Genomic DNA, 11250 nt, shown 5'->3' on the forward strand with positions numbered 1-11250 from the left:
TTTACTGTTGTGTATGATATTAGCTGTGGACTAGTCATTTATGGCCTTTATTATGTTAAGGTGTATTCTTTCTATATCTCATCTATTGAGAGATTTTTATCGTGAAAGATGTTGAATTTTTTCAAATGCTTTTTTCTACATCTACTGAGATGATCATATGGTTTTTAGCCTTCATTCTGTTAATGTGGTGCATCATGCTTATTGATTTCTGTATGTTGAACCATCTTTGCATCCAAGAGATAAATGAAACCACAAAAGACCCCAAATAGCCAAAACAATCTTGAGCAAAAAGAACAAAACTGGAGGCATCACACTTCCTGGTTTCAAATTATATTTCAAAGCTATAGTAATCAAAACACTATGATACTGGCATAAAAACAGACACATAGATCAGTGGAACATAACAGATGGCTCCAAAATAAACCCACACACATATATGGTCAACTAACCTTTTTTGACAAGAGCACCTAGAATACACAATAGGGAAAGAATAGTCTCTTCAATAAATGGTGTTGGGAAAACTGGATATACACACATAAAAGAATGAAATTGGACCCTTATTTTATGCCATACACAAAAAAGTAACTCAAAATGGATTAAAAATTTATTTTTTTAAAATTTTTTATTTATTTATGATAGTCACAGAGAGAGAGAGAGAGGCAGAGACACAGGCAGAGGGAGAAGCAGGCTCCATGCACCGGGAGCGTGATGTGGGATTCGATCCAGGGTCTCCAGGATCGCGCCCTGGACCAAAGGCAGGCACCAAACCGCTGCGCCACCCAGGGATCCCAGATTAAAAATTTAAATGCAAGATCTGAAGCTAAAACTCCTAAAAGAAAACATGGAGAAAAAGCTTCTTGACATTGGTCTTGGCCATGATTTTTTTATATGACATTGAAAGCACAAGCAACAAAAGCAAACATAAACAAGTGAGTTTTTAGGCAGCAAAGGAAACAATGAACAAAATGAAAAGGCAACATAGAGAATGAGAAAAAATATTTGCAAACCATGTATCTGAGGTATAGAAGAGGCTAATATCCAAAATATATAAGGAACTCATTATAAGTCAATAGCAAAAAACCCCACAAATAATCCAATTAAAAATGGGCAAAGGACCTGAATAGATATTTTTCCAAAGAAGACATACAAGTAGCCAACAGGTACATGAAAAAGTGGTCAACAGAACTAATCATCAGGGAAATGCAAATCAAAAGCAGAATGAGATATCATTTCACCTATTAAGACAGCTATTATGAAAAAGACAAGAATAAAAAATATTGAGAGTGTGAAGAGAGACCCTTTGTGTACTGCTGGTGGGAATGTAAATTGGTACAGCCCTCATGGAAAACAGTATGGAGGCTCCTCCAAAAAATTAAAAGTAGAGGGGCACTGGGTGGCTCAGTCAGTTAAGCATCTGACTCGATCTTAGCTCAGGTCTTGATCTCAGGGTCATAGGTTCAGGCCCCTCATTGGGCTCCATGCTGGACATGGAGCCTACTTTAAAAAAAATAATTAAAAATAGAGCTCCCATATAATCCAGGAGTCCTACTTTTGGGATTTGTTTGTTGCTGTTGTGACTTGCATTTACATTGTATTAAATAAAGGACACATACACACAAATAAGATGCAAATACTATTATTTAATTAATAAGTGTGTGAAAGCAATAAACGGATGAGGTATACAAGTATACCTTAGGTATACAAGTAGAAAGGACAAAAATGGACTACCTCTCTAGTAATCAGTAAAATCTAGTTTAAAACAAAATAAGACAAATATTTTGGCCTATGCTGGGCCAAAATGATTTACTCGTAAAGCAAGTACTCTCAGAGCTCATACTTACTTAGTGGAATATCGTTTTTAAAATCAGTTTGGCAGCATGTAAATGTTTCTGTGTCTGCCCCAGAAATATTACAGCTGTGTATTTATTCTGAGAAATAATTATTAATGGGAACATTGATATACACAAAGAAACTAATTGTAGTGCTTGTTACAATAGCAGAATTTGGAAGTAGCCCACACTTCCAATAGTAGGGGAAAAGCTAAGTATATGGTGATGAATGTACTTGATAAAACCGTTCACTGAACCATCGAAAATGTCTGTTTTGATTATGAAATATTATCAGAATGCTATGGGAAATGCTTATTGGTTGAAGATATTAAGAGACAAGAGCGGGAGTAAAATCATATGTAATATTATTTCTGATGGGTAAGTGCTATAAAGAGAAAAACTTGAAGGGAATATACAGATCATCGAGAGGGGTTATGAGTGAATGTTTATACTGACGATAGAATAGCCTGTTACACTTATATATAATTTTTAATGACTGTTACAATGAAAAATCATTTTAAAAGAATAAAGTATATGTAATCTAAAGTATTTCTATATTAATTATGATTTTTTTCTAAAGCAATACTGTCATTTTCAAAAGGTCACCTTGTTTGTAAAATGTTTGTTCTTCAAAAAAGCAAAAACAATCACTATAAATCTCTAATGAGGATACATCTAAGAAGAAGGAGTGAAGGAGGTAGTCGAGGATGGTGGTAGTCTGCAACTTATGCAAATGCTCTTGCCAAGTTTGGGGGCATTCCCTGTAAGGCGGAATGTCCGTGACTGAGAAACCAGCTCTGTCCCATGCAGACAGCAACGTGGCCATCACAGACTGGTGGGAAATTCTTTAGTGAGTGGGACCAGGTGGTGGAGCTGTATGTTCGGCGGAAGGCACGAGAGCCAGGCAGAGAAGCAGACCCCAAAGTCTGATCCTAGGGCTGAGGCCAGTGTGGGAGGGGGTCACGGAGAGGATGACTGGGGAGTGCTGTGACTCAACTTGGTGGCTGAGCGACGCCCTTGGGAACACAAGGAGCTCGGACGGGAGATCCTGTGTCATGTCCCACCCGACACACTGCTGGTCTGGTTCAGAAATTGGGCAGGCATAATCGTAGGGATGAAGAGCATGAGAGGAGTCACCTGCGAGGGGCCGAGGTGGGCAGGGGCTGACGTCGAGCAATCTCCCAGGAGCCCGGATGTGGACCTGGCACAGAGAGGCCACAAATGCAAAGGACAGCAAGGAAAGCTGCTGGCCGTCCTGGCAAGAGAGATTTCACCTTGTTCTCTTTTCCTCTTTCTCTGAAATTGTTCTGCTCATAAAATTCTAGATTTTGAGAAATTCTAGCAGCTGAAGACGGCATGATTAAAGCCCCTTCTATATTATACACGCTGCCCTGTTCCCAAATGAAAGACCTCGTCAACCCGTTTCACCTCTTGAACTTACAGCAACAGAAACTTTGTCAGTGATGTTGGAGAGACTTGCCATATGTGAACTGGACACACCCAACAGGCCGCCCCCACTGGAGGGTTAGGGGAGCGGGCGATCACCTGGGGGCAGGGACCATTTGTGACATTGCCGGCCACCTTCTGGTTTGTTTGTAAACAGAGTGCTAGCTGGGTCGGGTAGGTTGGATCTAGGAGGGAGGTCATCACTCCCAGCAACCCACGGGTTTGCTGGCTGAGAAAGCCCTCCTTGCTCTTCTTCCAAGAGACAATGGCAGAGATAGACCCTTGCTGTCACCGCAGCGCCAGGACAGGGGACGGTGGTTTCAGGCCAGCGGGGATATTTAGGGGCGGCTGCTTGCTGTCTCCTTTAACATGAACACTGCCGCCGTGGAGGGTCTCCGCAGTTATTTGTTATGATTGCTTTGGATGATAGTCTGATTGTCGATGTCCGTCACCCAGGGCAACTTGAAGAGTTTCCCCTTCTTACTGAGAGATCAATCTGGTTCATTATTTGAATAAATTTTTAAGAAAGGAAAGGTAAGTCTGACACCTGGAGAGAGAAGAGGACTTGGCTTGTGTAAAGCTGTGTGTGTGTGTGTGTGTGTGTGTGTGTGTGTGTGTGTGTGTCTGCTGAACATCATTTTCCCCGTCGGAAGGCTGGGTCGTGTGGGGTCATCTCTGAGCCTGCCTGTTCTTGGTCCTTCACGTGCCGGTATTTCAAACACCGTCGTGTTATAGTTGGCATTGTTTTCCCATCCAGCAAAATAATTTAGCTCTCCAAAACCAAATCTGAGTCTATTTTCCTCTTAATCAAAATCCACTACCTATTATTTCATGCCCCATGACTCCAGGTCTCTTTCCCGGCTTTAATTTTTGTTTCTGGTCCCCTTTTGCTGATAAACATGCACTCTTCTTTGTCTCCTGCAGCCTGGCTCCTCGCTTAGCTTGTACGGAGCTCCCCACTAATGTGGACAAACCCTGATACCCTCAGGTGACAGTCACATGACTCCAAACCCAGTCTGGCCACCTGCTTCCTCCACATGGAAAAGGAAGGTTGTAAGGCTCGTACTAGGTAAGGGGTATTGAAGCCCCTTGGGAATAAGAGACCAAAGCACAAATGTGAGGGGAGAGAATCGTGATTAGCCATGGCTTACTGAAGGCGTCTTACCTAGAGAGAAGGAAGGTGGGTTCTGTGGGAGGTGTAGGCCATGCCCCCTCCCCATGATGACAGTCAGGTCAGAAAGATGGGACTTCATGGGGAAGACAGCTAGAGAGAGCAGAGCAAAACCACTCAGAGCACTGAGAGAGCCAGAGATAGAACTAAGCTCTCCTGCCCCTGGCCCCTGGGCACAGGACTCTGAGCCCTTTCTTGAGGCAGAAGCGGGCCTGGGAGGCGCTGCTGGGATGAGAACCACCATGTACGGGGCTGGCCTTCTTTATTTTTTTAAAAATTTTTATTTATTTATGATAGTCACAGAGAGAGAGAGAGAGAGAGAGAGAGAGGCAGAGACACGAGCAGAGGGAGAAGCAGGCTCCATGCACCGGGAACCCGACGTGGGATTCGATCCCGGGTCTCCGGGATCGCGCCCTGGGCCAAAGGCAGGCGCCAAACCGCTGCGCCACCCAGGGATCCCCGGGGCTGGCCTTCCAACTTGGGCAGAGCTGTGGGCTTCAACCGTCTTCTTATTTATACTTGTCCTTAAAGTCAGATTACAATATCAATTGCTCACCTACTTCCTCTCTCCGCTTGTTTTTGTCACATCTCTTGATTCCAGGATGGCCCCTACCCCATCTGGGATGAAGCAAAACAGAACAAAATTAAAACAATTCTGTAACTGCATGTATGTCTTAGGATGCTTTCAATCGCAAGCAATGGAGATCTGACTCCAAGAAGCTGAAGCTATGAGACGGTGTAGTAACCTGTACAACCGGGACTGCGAGTTCAGGTGGCTCCAGAAGTGGTTAGTTGCTCCAGCTGTTCAGTAACGTCATCAGAGTTTTAGGCTCTTTCTCTCCTTTGTTGTGCCACCTTGAGCACCAGCTGCCTCCTAGGCCTGGCTCCTAGCATCATCATGACCATTCATCCTGCTCCAGTGGGAAGACCCAGTTTATGCCTTTTGCCCTGACCATGAGTCATGGCAACCCATTCACTCTCGGCAGTGTCCCAGTGATCAGATATATGGTCACCTGCATTATGTATTTGCTGCCACTTGCAAATGTGGTTCATTATCTACAGTCCATTGGGTCAGGGAGAGTGGCTTTCCTGGAAGAGTCAGAACTCACCCATAGAGCCCCAAGCAGGTCTCTCCTCTCGTCTGTTTGGTCCACATTATAGAAGGAGGGATGCCATTTGCCTCGGACAAGTGGTCCCCACCCTAAAGCTAGGCTCAGATCCAAGGCATATCGTTCCATGGAGAGGGATGGACACCTGAACAACTTTAGGGTTCTCTTCGGAAAGAGGAATGCAGACTGGAGTGGCCACAAGCAAAATCCTTTAAAATGGGCCTGCTTCTTATTCCTGACAGTTTCTCAAAATCCTCTGAGGTCAAATGCTCTCCTGATTGTGAGGCTAGATTATGAGAGACTTCAGTGCAGAGCAAGGACAGTACTTTATTACTCTGTGTGTTTCAGCGTGTACTTTCCTCCTGCGAAGTCACAACTGTTTGCGATGTGCTTGTGGGATACCTGTCTGAAGAACCAGCTGGCATATCCTTTGATCTGGTCTTCGCTAAAATTGGCAGAGACTTCATATGAATGTACTGTACCCTTTGGATAAAATCAAGACATAATACAATTCATATAAAATCTTCAAGTGAAGGCTACTTGAAGCCTCCATGCAGACCACGTTAAAGGTCTCGGTTCTATCAAATAGTGGCAACCTTTGTCTTACCCCGTGGCCTTTGAATGTTCCTCAGGTAGAAAAGTCTTTCTTACTGGACTCTTTCTCTGAATGCTTTCCATCTTCTTCCCCCAAGCCTGGGTTTCATTTCAATCCTCTGCTTTAATTACCCCTTGCACATTTTTTTTCTTCAGCTTTTGCCCCTTTGCATTGTGATCATGTTTTCAGATGCCTGCCTCACTCGATCACTTATAGTGGTAAATACTATTGACCACTAATTTTTTTTAAAGGCTCTCAATTTTAAATACATGATTCAAATTTAGTAAGATATAGATTCCCTAAAAATTTTTTGAAAGCAATGGGCCCTTTTCCCCAGACACATTCACACCCATGAGTCACAACCCCAGGGCTTCCTGGCACTCCTTAGAGAAACCCACCGTGATGTTTATGCAGATCATGTCGGCATTACTACAGGGTGATGGACTCAGCCACCAGCTCAAGTCACATATGTCTTCCACAGAGCTTAATACTCACTGGTTCAGCCAGCATCCGGGACCCAACAACTCCCAAATTTAGGTCTTCAGCTTAGATCTTGACCTTCTGCTCCTGCACATGCCTACTGGACTTGTCTATGTGGTTACCCAGCGGGCACTTCCCACTCAGGAGGCCCTAACCAGAACTCCCTGGAGCAGACACAGATGGTGCTCCACCCACATCCCCTGGATGCTACCATCCTAGTGTGTTCCACAGACATCCAGCTGCTGGTATCTTCTCTCTCTACCTGAGAAGGACTCTCTGCCTATGCTAGGTGGCAGGCCAGAACTGCCAGAAAACCAGCATTCCCTGGGCAGCCCTCAACCAGCTTCCTCTTTGTGGGACTGTTCTGAAGTGGGTGTTTTGTATCATATCCAAGAGTTTGCCCATGGACTTAAGCTTCACAGTGGTAACTGGCCTTGATAACGTATCCCCATTGGCTGCCATCCCTCTGTCTGCCTCCCCCACTCCCCTACCAGTGTCTCCCTACACCTTCCAAATCAACTTTCTGCACTTGAATCCTTGTCTCAGGATCTGCTTCTGGGGGAACATATAGCATTCATCATCGCCAGTCCCAAATCTGCTTCTCTCTCTAGGACCTCTATTGCATTGACCACACCCCAACCCACCCTGTCACCAATTCTGAAAGCCTGGTGCCAGGGACCCTAACTCCTCCTGTTTCCTCCATCATTGAATCCTTTCAGTTCTGCAGCCTGAGTAGAACTTGACTCAAGTTCTTACTTTTCATCTCTGCTGGTACTACCTTGAGTCAAACTCTGATAATTGCCACAGCCTCTCTCACCTGGTCTTCCTGCTACTGACCTCACTCCCTCCAATTGGCCCTTCACACCCACCAGCAGAGTGTGCATTCCTCAACCCAACTCTTTCTTGGTTCACCCCCTTGCTTAAAGTCTTCATTGGCTCCCCGTTGACTACAAAAAAAAAAGCTCCTTTAAACGACAGATCAGGGACCTCGGCTGCCCCCCAGCCTCCTCCACCTCCACCCCTGCTATTCTTCACAGCCTCTGTTCCAGTCCCACAAAATATCTGCAGCCTCCAGATTGTGCTGTGCATCTGAGCTTTGGTGCCTGCAGTTCCTTTCATTTGTAATGTCTTTCCCTTACTTTGAAAAACTCCTATTTATTTCTCAATGCTCTGCTCTTGTCACCATCTCTGTGCAGTCCTTTCTGACTGCTCTGCCCCAAGCCATTCTCGACTCTCTCCATCATGAGGCTAGCCCCACTCCTTTGGGGGTTCACTGAGTCCATGTGACAACTTCTCATGCACCGTATAGTGTCACAGTGCATCATTAACAGTTCATTTATTAGCCTCTGAGCTCCTTGGGGTCAGCAACCCTATGTTAACCATCTCTCTAACTGCAGCCCTTAGCTCAGTGACTGGCATACAACAGGTGCTTAATAGATGTTGATTGGATAAATAAAGGAATCATCCATCTGGCAAGTATGTGAAAACTAGATCATGAGGAGATGCTGTATTAGAAAAGCAAGATATAGATAAGATAAAAGAATCAGATCTGACCTGGGAAGTTTCTCGAGTCCTTACTTAAAATCCCCAATCATTAAAATCAGAGGTCTCAAAAATCACCGTGAGCAGCCCTGGAAGATTTTTTGTTTCTTTCCTGCTATTTGGGCATATCCTTTCTTCTCTCCATTTTCTTGGGCATCCCTTTAACCATATGAATACAATTCTTCCATATTAATGTCTTAGTTCTGTCCCAGACATCTCCTCCCCGCTCCAGACCTGCTCTATAATTATGGACTTCTCTTTTTTCCGTCTCTCTGCAAGGGCAGTCACGATGAAAATACAGAAGGGTGCCACTGTACACTTCTGTGGGACCATAATGCCTGTTTATTATGCATTAATCTGAATCAATATAGTCTTTCCTGAAAACATAAGCTCCTCAAAGGGCAGCAAATATGAATCACAACTGCCAGCGAGGATCAAACATTAACCCAGGGTTGTGATGAGGCCAACAAAAGAAATAGGCTAGTAATTGCCTTCCAGGATATCAATCCCTACCTTATACACACATACCCCTTCAGCACACACAAAACCTTTATGGATCTCTCATCCATGAACTTGCCCAATTATAATTGCCCAGCTGTGTCTTTAGTTGTATTCTGGCTAGGTCCTGGCAACAGAGACCTCACATACCTGATCCAAGGATTCAGAACCGTCATGAGATCTCTAGAGGAAGTCTTTGGCTACTGGAAGGGCTGAAGACACATTCACAGACATATTTCCACAGGTATCATTAATGACTCGAAGCTGATTTAAGACCTCAAGAGCCTGACCAAAACAAGTAGGAACCGGTACTTTCTGCTGATATTCATTATTATCAATTCTTAAACTTGTACTGTGTGTCTTTCTGCCTCTATGTCAACTCGGTACTTCTTAATTTAACTGGTTTTTTTTTTCCCCCCGAAGGAGGAAATTCAGTATCAAGGAATGGTACCTTCAAGATTGCGTCTTTCTTAGGAACAGTAGGCACAGTGCTCGGAGCCCACAATACTTTTAGGAGCCCATAGAAATGTTTTCATTTCTTTTAAAATCAAAAGAAAAGATGATCTTCTAGGTCGAAGAAAATGTATTAGCGTGTAATATTAATATATTTGTCTTTACACCAATGCAATCGTAAAATATAACTTGTAGGGTTTTTTTTAATGGAGGAGGGAACCCACAAAGGCAAAAGCATCCACAAAAGTCATAATGTGGCCCTGGTCTCTACCACATCATGCTTGCAACACAACAAAGTTAGAATAGAACCTCTCAGACGCCAGGTCAGGTTCCCATAGCAATTATAAACTTGCCAGGCTGCCCTCTATGTCTTTCACATTGTGTGTGGCCACCCCAAATTCTACAAGAGGGAGGTCACGGTTACTAGTCGTGGTGTTGGGATGGAGGATTGATCACGCAAAGGAGACCTAGAATTAGACTGCTCTCTGCTCTGATTGAAATAACTTCAGCTCTGCCGTTCTCTCAAATATCTTCGTCCTGTTTTTATTTCCAGAAAAAAAAAAAATCTACATCTGTAGGGATTCCTTAACCCAGTGCAGTTGCTTCTTTTGCTCTCTTAAAATATTTATAGGATTCAGGGTTTTTATTTTATTTTCAAACGGTCACTAGTGCTGCTAATACCTATTCCTTATTTACTGGCGAGCAACCGTATATTCAGTCATCTCTGTAACTCCAGGTTTTAGCCTCCGTGTCTGGCAAACACCAGGTGGTTAAGAAATGTTAGACTAATAAACAAAAACACCTCTCAGGCAAGTTTGTGGAAATTAGATTACGTCTGTGGGCTCGTTTTGTCTTTAATAATGTGACACCTCGTGAGAAGGACCTTGTGCCTGTATCACAGTGGCATTTTAGGGGGTGATCGCGAGCCCTCCCCGGCCCTCCCGCCTCCATCAGCCAGCCGCTTCGTCTCTCCTGGGCTCTGGTCTCGCTCTTCTTCATCCTGGGGCGTGGAAGGGTCCCCGGCCTGCCGGTGGGCAGCAGGATCCCCGGCCCCCCGGTGTCCAGCACCGCCTCCCCCGGCCCGCGCCTCGGGCGCCCCTTCCTCCTGCCACCGCGCACCGCCCCCAGCCACGCCCTCCCCGTGGGCGCGATCACCTGTCCCTCCTCCGCCGCCGCCTCCTCGGGTACCCTCTCGCCCCCCTCCTGCTCCCCCTCCTCCGCCACCTCCCCCAAGCCCTCCCCTTCCCCGCCTCCTCCCACCCCTTGGTGTATATAGTAAAGGCCGGGCGCCGCACGCAGACACACACTCGCCCGGACACAGGCGCGCACACACTCACGCACAACCGGCAGCAGCGGCGACAGCGGCTCGGTGACAGCGGCGACGGCGGCTCCCACCGCTGCGCACCCCCTTCAGGCGGCGGGCGGCGAGGCCAGGCCGGAGAGTTCCCGCACCCGCGACCACCCCGTGGCTTCCTGGAGGCGGCGGCCGCGATTGCGAGGTAGCCGCCGCGGCGCCCCAGTGCGGGCCGGGGTCCCCCCGCCCCGCGCGGACCTGCCGCCGGGACGCAGGGGGCGCGCCGGGCTGGGCGCGCCTGGCGGGGCCCGGCGCCCGGGGAGGGGCCTGCTCCCGTGGGCAGGACGGCGCCCGGAGGCCGGGGCCAGCTGGGAGGGCCGGGCGGGGGCGGGGACGCGGGCCGCGGCCGCCACCCGTGCGGCGTCCCCGGGCCCCGCTCCCGCTCCCGGCGCCGCGCACTGGCTGGCGGGGCCGGAGAGGCGGCGCCGGCCGGCGGGGCGGGGGCCCCGAAGTGGGTTTCGGGCCGCCACGGGCGCTGGCACCGGCGCAGAGGGCGGCGCGCGGCGGACTCCGCGCCCGGGCACCGCACCGGGCCGCCCGCGGCTCTGCCGCTCTGCCCCGGCCCGGAGAAGCCGGCGCCTTCCAGGCCCTTCGAAAGATGGATTCTGTTGACGTATCCGGCGGCCCTGGCGAGCCGGGTGGAAAGTTGGGTTTTGCCAGATCGCGCCGGGCTCGTCTTTGTGACGCTCGGCCGGCCCCGCATCGCCCCGAAGCCGGGTGAGTGTGCGTCGGCGTCCCGGAGCCTCCGACCCCCCGGCGCCCGGAGCCGGGCC

General features: G+C 47.7%; 1 protein-coding gene across 16 annotated transcripts in view; it reads left to right on the plus strand.

Annotated features, from left to right (window-relative positions):
• Window positions 1–11250, plus strand: part of RAI2 (retinoic acid induced 2) — a 388421-nt gene that overhangs the window by 317212 nt on the left and 59959 nt on the right. For 2 of the 16 annotated variants that reach the window (XM_072817163.1, XM_072817165.1), the window contains one exon: window positions 4200–4344. The exons of 12 other annotated variants lie outside the window; for them this stretch is intronic. The gene's annotated coding sequence lies outside the window, so the exon portion shown is untranslated. Of the gene's footprint in view, window positions 1–4199; window positions 4345–10418; window positions 10623–10960; window positions 11195–11250 lie in introns of those variants that run through there. 2 more of the 16 variants (XM_072817167.1, XM_072817162.1) reach the window with 2 other exon arrangements.

Source organism: Canis lupus, chromosome X (genome assembly GCF_048164855.1).
Source record: "Canis lupus baileyi chromosome X, mCanLup2.hap1, whole genome shotgun sequence".
Lineage (NCBI taxonomy): Eukaryota > Metazoa > Chordata > Mammalia > Carnivora > Canidae > Canis > Canis lupus.